At 45.9% G+C, this 12,251-nt stretch overlaps 1 pseudogene; it reads right to left on the minus strand.

Moving 5' to 3' along the window:
- Positions 1 to 618: 618 nt before the first annotated feature.
- LOC115125804 (rho GTPase-activating protein 44-like) overlaps positions 619 to 12,251 on the minus strand; it is a 72,444-nt pseudogene continuing 60,811 nt past the window's right edge.

Below are 12,251 nucleotides of genomic sequence, written 5' to 3' on the forward strand. Positions count from 1 at the left end.
GGGTGACACAGACATCAGGGTTGGGGTCCATTCCATTTCAATTCATTCATTCAGAAAGTAAACAGTTTACTTCCTAAATTGACTGAATTTAAATGGAATGGACCCAAACCCTCTGCAGAATAGGGTTAGTTATGCATTTCATACTGCATTATTCAATAGACTCTGTTCATCGTCATCTCTATAGTGTGCAGAAAACTAGGACTAATAACTCTCTTATCATATTACCCTGTTAGGAATACAGTACACTACACACCATGACCCTGAAGACCCACTAACCATACATCTACCCAACCAATCAGACCCACTTTACCCACACATCTACCCAACCAATCAGACCCACTTTACCCACACATCTACCCAACCAATCAGACCCACTTTACCCACACATCTACCCAACCAATCAGATCCACTTTACCCACACATCTACCCAACCAATCAGACCCACTTTACCCACACATCTACCCAACCAATCAGACCCACTTTACCCACACATCTACCCAACCAATCAGACCCACTTTACCCACACATCTACCCAACCAATCAGACCACTTTACCCACACATCTACCCAACCAATCAGATCCACTTTACCCACACATCTACCCAACCAATCAGACCCACTTTACCCACACATCTACCCAACCAATCAGACCCACTTTACCCACACATCTACCCAACCAGTCAGGTTAAGAGTTTCTTTCCTTTAGGGTCAGGCCAAACTATTTGTGAGTATGCGATGCAAGTATTGCAATTTAAGTGCAGGCTTTTCATATAAGGCAAAAAAATTACTTAAAAAGTCACAAAAAATACTGATCACTGTTTCAAAAAAACTGTAGTATCCACAAAGCAAAAATATAATAGTGAACATGGCATTTAATACTCCTCCATATAATCCACATGTCTTCTTCCTTCCAAAGGCAACTGCTCCTCCTCTATATGGCATGTGGTGTGTTATTGTTTGCTCACATTGAGTTTACATTACTATTTGCGTAGTATTTCTAAGAGATGAGTTTTGCTTGCAGCCTGCAGGTATAGCATCATGTGAGGGGGGGGCGGGGTTCAGTCCTGGAGTTCCAGGTCAGAGATCAAGGTTCAGTCCTGGAGTTCCATGTCAGAGGTCATGGTTCAGACCTGGAGTTTCAGGTCAAAGGTCAGGTGAGCATTGTGGTGTATAAGAAGAAGCTTTGTTTGTTCGTTTTGTCTGGGAGCGTCGTGGCAGTGCGGTGTGAGCGAGCATTACAGTCTAACAGTATGTACAGCTAGCTGGATGTAGGAGCGCCACGGTGCCAGCCTCGGGCAAGCTCTGATGATGTCACATCATAGGGCTGTCTTAGGGTAACGATGTCATAAGGTGGTGTCCTGGGGTTCGTCGTCCTCAGCGTAGGGGTCGTGGTCGGGGTTATCGTCTCTCCGCGGGGGAGGAGAGTGTGTCACCGCTCCGTAGCGCCTGCAGGGGGCAGCACCGCTGAACTCATCGATGAGGCTGTCCAGGTTCACATTGATGGAGGGGATTTCATAATTGAAGTAATCTAATGATGGCATGGTTAGCGGGTTGGCATGGCGACAGAGGTGGGATGTGATTATTATGGTGTGGTGGTGGTGAAGAGAAGCATGAAGAGGAGGAGGAGGAGATGATGATGGTGTGTAAAAAAAGGAATAAAGCAGAAAGGAAATTCAGTTTTTTGAGTCAGAAAAAACTGCATTCTGTTGCTGTTGTTTGAAGAAAGCAGTAGCAGGTAAGTATGTTGGTCTCTGACACATTCTACACAGGGAGGTAGTCATACTGTGTTACTGGGCTAGTAGGTATAACACCAGAGACCTCTGGAGGGAAAGCAGTGAAACAAACTGAACAGGAGGCAATGCTGTCAGAGGGAGGGCAGTGAAACAGATGGGTCTGTCCTGAAGCCATGGGTCTGGGATGGAGGTCACCTGGGGGTTACCTGTGGAGCCCACGCGCCTGTCCTGTAGCAGGGGCGGCGTTTGTTGCCATGGGGATGGTAAAAAGGGCCGAAGCGTTAAAGATGGACCTTCGGGTGAAGCGACGGCGTCTGCAATGGTGAGCGCTGCAGTGTACGTGATGCGCTCTAGGACGTCCATAAGCCATGCATACAGTACAGTCTACAGTCTGAACAACAGCATGCCTGACTAAAGTAACACCAACAGAATGGGGCAGCTAGCTACTGTTAGCATGGCTGATACTGTAACACCAACAGAATTGGGCAGATAGCTAGTGTTAGCATGGCTGATATTGTAAACCCACTGATGGGGCAGCTAGCTACTGTTAGCATGGCTGATACTGTAACACCAACATAATTGGGCAGATAGCTAGTGTTAGCATGGCTGATATTGTAAACCCACTGATGGGGCAGCATGCTACTGTTAGCATGGCTGATACTGTAACACCAACAGAATTGGGCAGATAGCTAGTGTTAGCATGGCTGATACTGTGACACAAACAGAATGGGGCAGCTAGCTAGCGTTAGCATGGCTGATACTGTGACACAAACAGAATGGGGCAGCTAGCTAGCATTAGCATGGCTGGCTGATAGCTAGCTGTTTAGCTAACAGGTACAAGACGTATGCATGAAGCAGGCTGCAGGAGAACCCAGAGGCAGCCACAGCACCAGGCCAGGCGGGGCGAGGCGGGGCGAGGCGGGCGGAGCGGTGAGAGATGGAGCGTAGTACGGTAACGTTACTGGCGGGCGAGGTCAAATCTGGCTTACCCTAAACGGCCCCCTCACACTTAGCCCACACCACACTGACTCCCCTGGCCTCACACGGCTGGTACACAACATAGTAGCAGGTAGAGCAGAGCAGGGGAACAAGAGAATCATGAATAGAACACAGGGACACAGAGAGAATGACTGGTATTGGTACTGACAGGTAGAACAGAGAACCTCATAGAATATTAGAATTAGATTTCTATGGAACACCTCAGATCATAATTATGACATCAGACAAGAAGTAGGCCTATCTGAGTGACCACTTCTTCAATAAGCCTGGTTGCCAGTCTGTTTCTGCTCTCTTGCCAACTCCTTGTGGAACTGCTTGCCAATGTGCAATGGGGTTGGTAAGAGCACAAACAGGTCTGGGACCAGCCTAGAATGAGCCATGTTTGTCCTGAGAGAGTAAGCATAGAATTAGAGTGACTAGAATAGACATTCCCCTTTCCAGTCAACATTCCATGATGAGTGGAACAATGTTGGCTATATTCATGGATGCACGTTGCGTCACAACATTGTTATGAAGATTCTCTTGAGCCCTGGTGCCCTACTGAAGGTCAATGCATTGTCAATGGGCACTGATGAAGATCTAGCCTAAAGTGCATTACACTGGGCTTGGAAACCCAATGATATTTCAAAAGGAGACAAGCTATTAGTAATAAAACCTTTTCTTATCACTGTGATGAAGCCAGATTGACCTTAGATGCAATATAACTTCACCTAGCTGGCTGAGATTGAGGGACAGTCCTGGGTTTTTGCTAGCTAACGTTAGCATTGCTAGACATTTCTGACTAACTTTGGTAGCTAATCTCTCTAAAGTGAATTTGACAACATCCTAATGATGACAAACTCGTTTCCTACTAATTATTTGCTGACTTTAGCAATATCGTATAGTGTAATCTATAGTGTAATCTATAGTGTAATCTATAGTGTAATTTAGACTAAACAGTCATTAGCCTCCGTTCAGAATGACTGGGCATCACTGGACTTTCAGGCACCACAATGGTTGAGGCGTTCATAACAACGCACGATCCAACCAAATGACGGTGAATACACTGTCAAATTGCCATGGAATGAGGGGGATTGTTCTGTTCTAGTTATTCTATTTCTATGCGTGTAAGCCTGGGACCTACCTAGCTCTGGCGTACTGTATGAGGGATAAACAGAGAGGAAGCACATGATGAATCTAATGGAAACTTCCATACAAGCAGGACATCGCTATGCTTCCCTGATGTTTCCTCACAATACTTAGAAACATCAGCACATAACACAAGCAATGGTTACATAGTGTAGTTTTCTCTCTACAATGTACAACAAAATCTTAATATTTACAACATATTGTTCTTCTCGGGACGACTGCGTCTGTCTAAATAAAGGCCACCGTTATTCAATAACACATTATTTTATAGAACGGGTGAGTCAGTAGTGATAGGATGCTGATTTCCCTCGTCCTACTAGCTACACCTGTCCACCGTCTCCATTGGACAGCGCCACAGCCAGTCTGAGAGACGGGCGCGGCTGCATCGTCCCTGACCCCACCTGCGGTGGTAGTGGTGGTGTCGTTGCCATGGTTACGTGATCATCATGCTGTTTACCTGTGGACATGCTCTCCCCGGGGGACAGTCCGTCCAGGATGCCCTGCTCCAGGGGCCCAGGGCCAACAGGGGTGGCCCCGGCTGAGGAACGGTGGGCGGCTGAGGAGGGGGCAGGCTGGGCCTCTGCCGGGGCTTAGGGGTGGGCCGAGACTTGCCCAGCGTGCCGGTCAGAGAAGGGGGGGAGGACAGGGACCCCAGGGACCCTAGGGAGCCACAGAGAGGGGTCTGACCGGGGGAGGAGGCCCCTAGTCCTCCAGGGGCCTGTGGGGGACCGGCCAGTCCATAGGGCGAGGGGGTGCTCGGAGGGGTGGGGGACAGGCTGACCGGCGACGGCTGACCTGTGGACTGGTCCGAAATCCCACCAGAACCACCCGACTGGCCATACCCAGCTGGAACCTTTGGAGGGATAGGGGCCGGCTTCTTAGAGCCTGGAGACAGAAAAGAAGAGAGTTAACATGAACATGAATATCTAAAGTAAATTAACACATCTAAAACTAAGCCTACCTTTATACCAGGGGTTGGAACCGGTTCAGGGAAAAGCACCGAAAACCGGAATATAAAGGAATTATTTGAGGAACAGAACCCGAACCAAAAACAAAAGTGATCTATACTGTTCCGGAACAGAACCATTATTTTTAAAAACATGGGAACCGGTTAATAACGTTATTTTACGTTCCGGGCATTTTTTTTCCAGTCCCACAAAAATCGCAACAAAGCGCCTATGCAAAGCCCTCACTCTGTCACTCAGAAACGTATTCCAGCGTCTGCCTGCCAGCTGGAAATCCTTTCCAGTGGGTGTGGCTGTATGTAGGTTACCTGCCCCTCCCCTCTGAAGCAGGTACTGTAGCCTACTGACAATGTTACAAGCATGATACAGAATTGGAGAAGAATGGATTGACTTTTCAACGTTGGTTAAGGATACTATTGTTATCGTGTTTCACATTGGATTTATTAACCATAAAAAGGTAAGACGTGTTCTTAAATCTAGTGCTGCTCTGCACACACAAGCTTGTTAGCTAGCTTGCTACGTTCCTCCATAGAAGGCTCTCCTCTGTAGGCATCATTTATTTGAGCCTAATTCAGATAATGCTGGCCACAACAAGATGGCCAGCGCTTCAAAGCAAGCTTCCTCCATCATCTCTCACTCTCTCCTCACCCTCAACATTTCAGTTGCATCTTGTGCCCTACGCTGTGACTGGCACAGTGTGTGTGTGTTTGTCTTTCATTATGATTAAACCATGCTGTTACGACAAAATACAATTTGCTCTTAACGATTTTCCTATTCAGATTAAATTGTTTACTCGCTCCACAGCAAGCTTCTCTATCCGCACTGATTGGTGAAGTAATTTAATGTCGAGCTAAATGTATAAAGGAACAGAAAGGAACGATATAAACCGGTACTTTTGTCTGGTTCCAACCAGTTCAGAACTTTATTTTGTCTGATTCCAGTCAGTTCAGAACTTTATTTTGTCTGGTTCCAACCAGTTCAGAACTTTATTTTGCTGGTTAGAACAATGGAACTTAACAACAACTCTGTATTTTACCTTTATTTAACTAGTCAAGTCAGTTAAGAACAAATTCTTATTTTCAATGACGGCCTGGGAACAGTGTGTTAACTGCCTGTTCAGGGGCAGAACGACAGATTTGTATCTTGTCAGCTCGGGGGTTTGAACTTGCAACCTTCTAGTTACTAGTCCTACGCTCTAACCACTAGGCTACCCTGCCGCCCCTCTAACCACTAGGCTACCCTGCCGCCCCTCTAACCACTAGGCTACCCTGCCACCCCAAATGTTTTAGTTCAGAACAAAAAACGATTGGAAAAATAATTTTGGTTCCAACCCCCAGTTTTATAAAGTAAAACAAATTAATATAAACATTTTGATAACCAACAAATTAGATTAGACATGTATAATAAATGAAGTGTCTGTTTTCTGGATCATGTTGAGTGGAGAATCTACATGGAACGTGTTTAGGACTTCATCCAGCAACAGGTTTACTATGAATCCTTCTAGAACCCGCTCAAAGTCATACATTTGCCCTATAGGTAAAACAACAAGAATCCAAAAGATATGGATCCCGACTGTGACGTTGAACCGCTGACCTTTGCGCATGGTGTGTGGGCTGTGTTCTGTGGAGTGGGGCGACTGGCTGCAGCTCTGCTGGCCAACACCAGGGGGCACCGTCGGACCTGACACCTGCACCCCCTTGTGACCAATCACTGGAGAGCTCTCCTTACTCCTCAGTGTACTGGTGAAGGAGAGAGGACGTTAGGCTGTTGTCACTGTCCACTTATAGATACATGTCAAACTACATCGCAACATCATCGCTACAGAAAATGTCCTTCTTCTTCATTTATTTGACCATTATTTTAACAGGGTCCACTGAGAATAAGGTCTCTTACAAGGGAGCCCTTCTTAAGGGAGCCCTTCATCATCATCATCATCATCATCATATAACCTTAATCAATGTCAGTGGTCTCCAACCTACTACATAGTATCTGGGTCTGTTGTGTTGCTCCAACCTACTACATAGTATCTGGGTCTGTTGTGTTGCTCCAACCTACTACATAGTATCTGGGTCTGTTGTGTTGCTCCAACCTACTACATAGTATATGGGTCTGTTGTGTAGCTCCAACCTACTACATAGTATATGGGTCTGTTGTGTAGCTCCAACCTACTACATAGTATATGGGTCTGTTGTGTTGCTCCAACCTACTACATAGTATATGGGTCTGTTGTGTTGCTCCAACCTACTACATAGTATCTGGGTCTGTTGTGTTGCTCCAACCTACTACATAGTATCTGGGTCTGTTGTGTTGCTCCAACCTACTACATAGTATATGGGTCTGTTGTGTTGCTCCAACCTACTACATAGTATATGGGTCTGTTGTGTTGCTCCAACCTACTACATAGTATATGGGTCTGTTGTGTTGCTCCAACCTACTACATAGTATATGGGTCTGTTGTGTTGCTCCAACCTACTACATAGTATCTGGGTCTGTTGTGTTGCTCCAACCTACTACATAGTATCTGGGTCTGTTGTGTAGCTCCAACCTACTACATAGTATCTGGGTCTGTTGTGTTGCTCCAACCTACTACATAGTATCTGGGTCTGTTGTGTTGCTCCAACCTACTACATAGTATATGGGTCTGTTGTGTTGCTCCAACCTACTACATAGTATCTGGGTCTGTTGTGTTGCTCCAACCTACTACATAGTATATGGGTCTGTTGTGTTGCTCCAACCTACTACATAGTATATGGGTCTGTTGTGTTGCTCCAACCTACTACATAGTATCTGGGTCTGTTGTGTTGCTCCAACCTACTACATAGTATCTGGGTCTGTTGTGTTGCTCCAACCTACTACATAGTATCTGGGTCTGTTGTGTTGCTCCAACCTACTACATAGTATCTGGGTCTGTTGTGTTGCTCCAACCTACTACATAGTATCTGGGTCTGTTGTGTTGCTCCAACCTACTACATAGTATCTGGGTCTGTTGTGTTGCTCCAACCTACTACATAGTATCTGGGTCTGTTGTGTTGCTCCAACCTACTACATAGTATCTGGGTCTGTTGTGTAGCTCCAACCTACTACATAGTATCTGGGTCTGTTGTGTTGCTCCAACCTACTACATAGTATCTGGGTCTGTTGTGTTGCTCCAACCTACTACATAGTATCTGGGTCTGTTGTGTTGCTCCAACCTACTACATAGTATCTGGGTCTGTTGTGTAGCTCCAACCTACTACATAGTATCTGGGTCTGTTGTGTTGCTCCAACCTACTACATAGTATCTGGGTCTGTTGTGTTGCTCCAACCTACTACATAGTATCTGGGTCTGTTGTGTTGCTCCAACCTACTACATAGTATCTGGGTCTGTTGTGTTGCTCCAACCTACTACATAGTATCTGGGTCTGTTGTGTTGCTGTAGTATCTGACTGATAATAATAATAATAGCTCCCATCACATCAGGCCTTCAACACCTATATAGGGGTCACTAGACAATGTGTACTTCAGAGGGTATAGGGGTCACTAGACAGTGTGTACTTCAGAGGGTATAGGGGTCACTAGACAGTGTGTACTTCAGAGGGTATAGGGGTCACTAGACAGTGTGTACTTCAGAGGGTATAGGGGTCACTAGACAGTGTGTACTTCAGAGGGTATAGGGGTCACTAGACAGTGTGTACTTCAGAGGGTATAGGGGTCACTAGACAGTGTGTACTTCAGAGGGTATAGGGGTCACTAGACAGTGTGTACTTCAGAGGGTATAGGGGTCACTAGACAGTGTGTACTTCAGAGGGTATAGGGGTCACTAGACAGTGTGTACTTCAGAGGGTATAGGGGTCACTAGACAGTGTGTACTTGAGAGGTTATAGGGGTCACTAGACAGTGTGTACTTCAGAGGGTATAGGGGTCACTAGAGAGTGTGTACTTCAGAGGGTATAGGGGTCACTAGACAGTGTGTACTTCAGAGGGTATAGGGGTCACTAGAGAGTGTGTACTTCAGAGGGTATAGGGGTCACTAGACAGTGTGTACTTCAGAGGGTATAGGGGTCACTAGACAGTGTGTACTTCAGAGGGTATAGGGGTCACTAGACAGTGTGTACTTCAGAGGGTATAGGGGTCACTAGACAGTGTGTACTTCAGAGGGTATAGGGGTCACTAGACAGTGTGTACTTCAGAGGGTATAGGGGTCACTAGACAGTGTGTACTTCAGAGGGTATAGAGGTCACTAGACAGTGTGTACTTCAGAGGGTATAGGGGTCACTAGACAGTGTGTACTTCAGAGGGTATAGAGGTCACTAGACAGTGTGTACTTCAGAGGGTATAGGGGTCACTAGAGAGTGTGTACTTCAGAGGGTATAGGGGTCACTAGACAGTGTGTACGTCAGAGGGTATAGGGGTCACTAGACAGTGTGTACTTCAGAGGGTATAGAGGTCACTAGACAGTGTGTACTTCAGAGGGTATAGGGGTCACTACAGAGTGTATACTTCAGAGAGTATAGGGGTCACTAGAGTCTACCAGGGAGAACAGTATAGGGGACACTAGAGTCTACCAGGGTGAACAGTATAGGGGACACTAGAGTCTACCAGGTGAACAGTATAGGGGACACTAGAGTCTACCAGGGTGAACAGTATAGGGGACACTAGAGTCTACCAGGGTGAGCAGTATAGGGGACACTAGAGTCTACCAGGGTGAACAGTATAGGGGACACTAGAGTCTACCAGGGTGAGCAGTATAGGGGACACTAGAGTCTACCAGGGTGAACAGTATAGGGGACACTAGAGTCTACCAGGGTGAACAGTATAGGGGACACTAGAGTCTACCAGTGTGAACAGTATAGGGGACACTAGAGTCTACCAGGGTGAACAGTATAGGGGACACTAGAGTCTACCAGGGTGAACAGTATAGGGGACGCTAGAGTCTAGCAGTGTGAACAGTATAGGGGTTTGTGTGAATGAGGAATCACGGGAGAGCGGAAGGGAACATCACCAAGCAGGTTGAGCCCCAAGTGGCACCCTATTCACTACATAGTGCACTACTTTTGACCAGATCTCTATGGCCCTTTGTCGAAAGTAGTGCACTATGTACGGAATAGGGTGCCATTTGAGACGGACATAATTTGTATAATGACTCCTGCTGCCCTACTATGTCTAGTGGTATTGACTCACTGGAACACTGGACACTGGACACAGGACACTGGACACTGCTAAATAGTCAATTAATGGTTACCCAAACTATCTGTACTGACTCTATCTTGCACTGACCTGACACACACTCACTAGAGTATATATACACTCACTAGAGTATATATATATATATACACACTCACTAGACTATATATACACTCACTAGACTATATATACACTCACTAGACTATATACACACTCACTAGACTATATATACACACACTAGACTATATATTCACTCACTAGACTATATACACACTCACTAGACTATATACACACTCACTAGACTATATACACACTCACTAGACTATATACACACTCACTAGACTATATACCCACTCACTAGACTATATATACACACTCACTAGACTATATACACACTCACTAGACTATATACACACTCACTAGACTATATATACACACACTAGACTATATACTCACTCACTAGACTATATACACACTCACTAGACTATATACACACTCACTAGACTACATATACACACTCACTAGACTATATACACACTCACTAGACTATATACACACTCACTAGACTATATACACACTCACTAGACTATATACCCACTCACTAGACTATATATACACACTCACTAGACTATATACACACTCACTAGACTATATACACACTCACTAGACTATATACACACACTAGACTATATACTCACTCACTAGACTATATACACACTCACTAGACTATATACACACTCACTAGACTACATATACACACTCACTAGACTATATACACACTCACTAGACTATATACACACTCACTAGACTACATATACACACTCACTAGACTATATACACACTCACTAGACTACATATACACACTCACTAGACTATATACACACTCACTAGACTATATATACACACTCACTAGACTATATACACACTCACTAGACTATATACACACTCACTAGACTATATACACACTTTGTTGACTTCTGTGATCGAAAAAGCCTTGGTTTTATGCATGTCAACATCAGAAGCCTCCTCCCTAAGTTTGTTTTACTCACTGCTTTAGCACACTCTGCTAACCCTGATGTCCTTGCCGTGTCTGAATCCTGGCTCAGGAAGGCCACCAAAAATTCAGAGATTTCCATACCCAACTATAACATCTTCCGTCAAGATAGAACTACCAAAGGGGGCGGAGTTGCAGTCTACTGCAGAGATAGCCTGCAAAGTAATGTCATACTTTCCAGGTCCATACCCAAACAGTTCGAACTACTAATTTTGAAAATTACCCTCTCCAGAAATAAGTCTCTCACTGTTGCCGCCTGCTACCGGCCACCCTCAGCTCCCAGCTGTGCCCTGGACACCATTTGTGAATTGATCGCCCCCATCTAGCTTCAGAGTTTGTTCTGTTAGGTGACCTAAACTGGGATATGCTTAACACCCCGGCAGTCCTACAATGTAAGCTAGATGCCCTCAATCTCACTCAAATCATCAAGGAACCCACCAGGTACAACCCTAACTCTGTAAACAAGGGCACCCTCATAGACGTCATCCTGACCAACTGGCCCTCCAAATACACCTCCGCTGTCTTCAACCAGGATCTCAGCGATCATTGCCTCATTGCCTGTATCCGCCACGGAGCCGCAGTCAAACGACCACCCCTCATCACTGTCAAACGCTCCCTAAAACACTTCTGTGAGCAGGCCTTTCTAATCGACCTGGCCCGGGTATCCTGGAAGGACATTGACCTCATCCCGTCAGTTGAGGATGCCTGGTCATTCTTTAAAAGTAACTTCCTCACCATTTTAGATAAGCATGCTCCGTTCAAAAAATGCAGAACCAAGAACAGATACAGCCCTTGGTTCACTCCAGACCTGACTGCCCTCGACCAGCACAAAAACATCCTGTGGCGGACTGCAATAGCATCGAATAGCCCCCGTGATATGCAACTGTTCAGGGAAGTCAGGAACCAATACACGCAGTCAGTCAGGAAAGCTAAGGCCAGCTTCTTCAGGCAGAAGTTTGCATCCTGTAGCTCCAACTCCAAAAAGTTCTGGGACACTGTGAAGTCCATGGAGAACAAGAGTACCTCCTCCCAGCTGCCCACTGCACTGAGGCTAGGTAACACGGTCTCCACCGATAAATCCACGATTATCGAAAGCTTCAATAAGCACTTCTCAACGGCTGGCCATCCCTTCCGCCTGGCTACTCCAACCTCGGCCAACAGCTCCGCCCCCCGCAGCTCCTCGCCCAAGCCTCTCCAGGTTCTCCTTTAC

The sequence above is a fragment of the Oncorhynchus nerka genome, linkage group LG26, assembly GCF_034236695.1.
Source record: "Oncorhynchus nerka isolate Pitt River linkage group LG26, Oner_Uvic_2.0, whole genome shotgun sequence".
NCBI classification, from domain to species: domain Eukaryota; kingdom Metazoa; phylum Chordata; class Actinopteri; order Salmoniformes; family Salmonidae; genus Oncorhynchus; species Oncorhynchus nerka.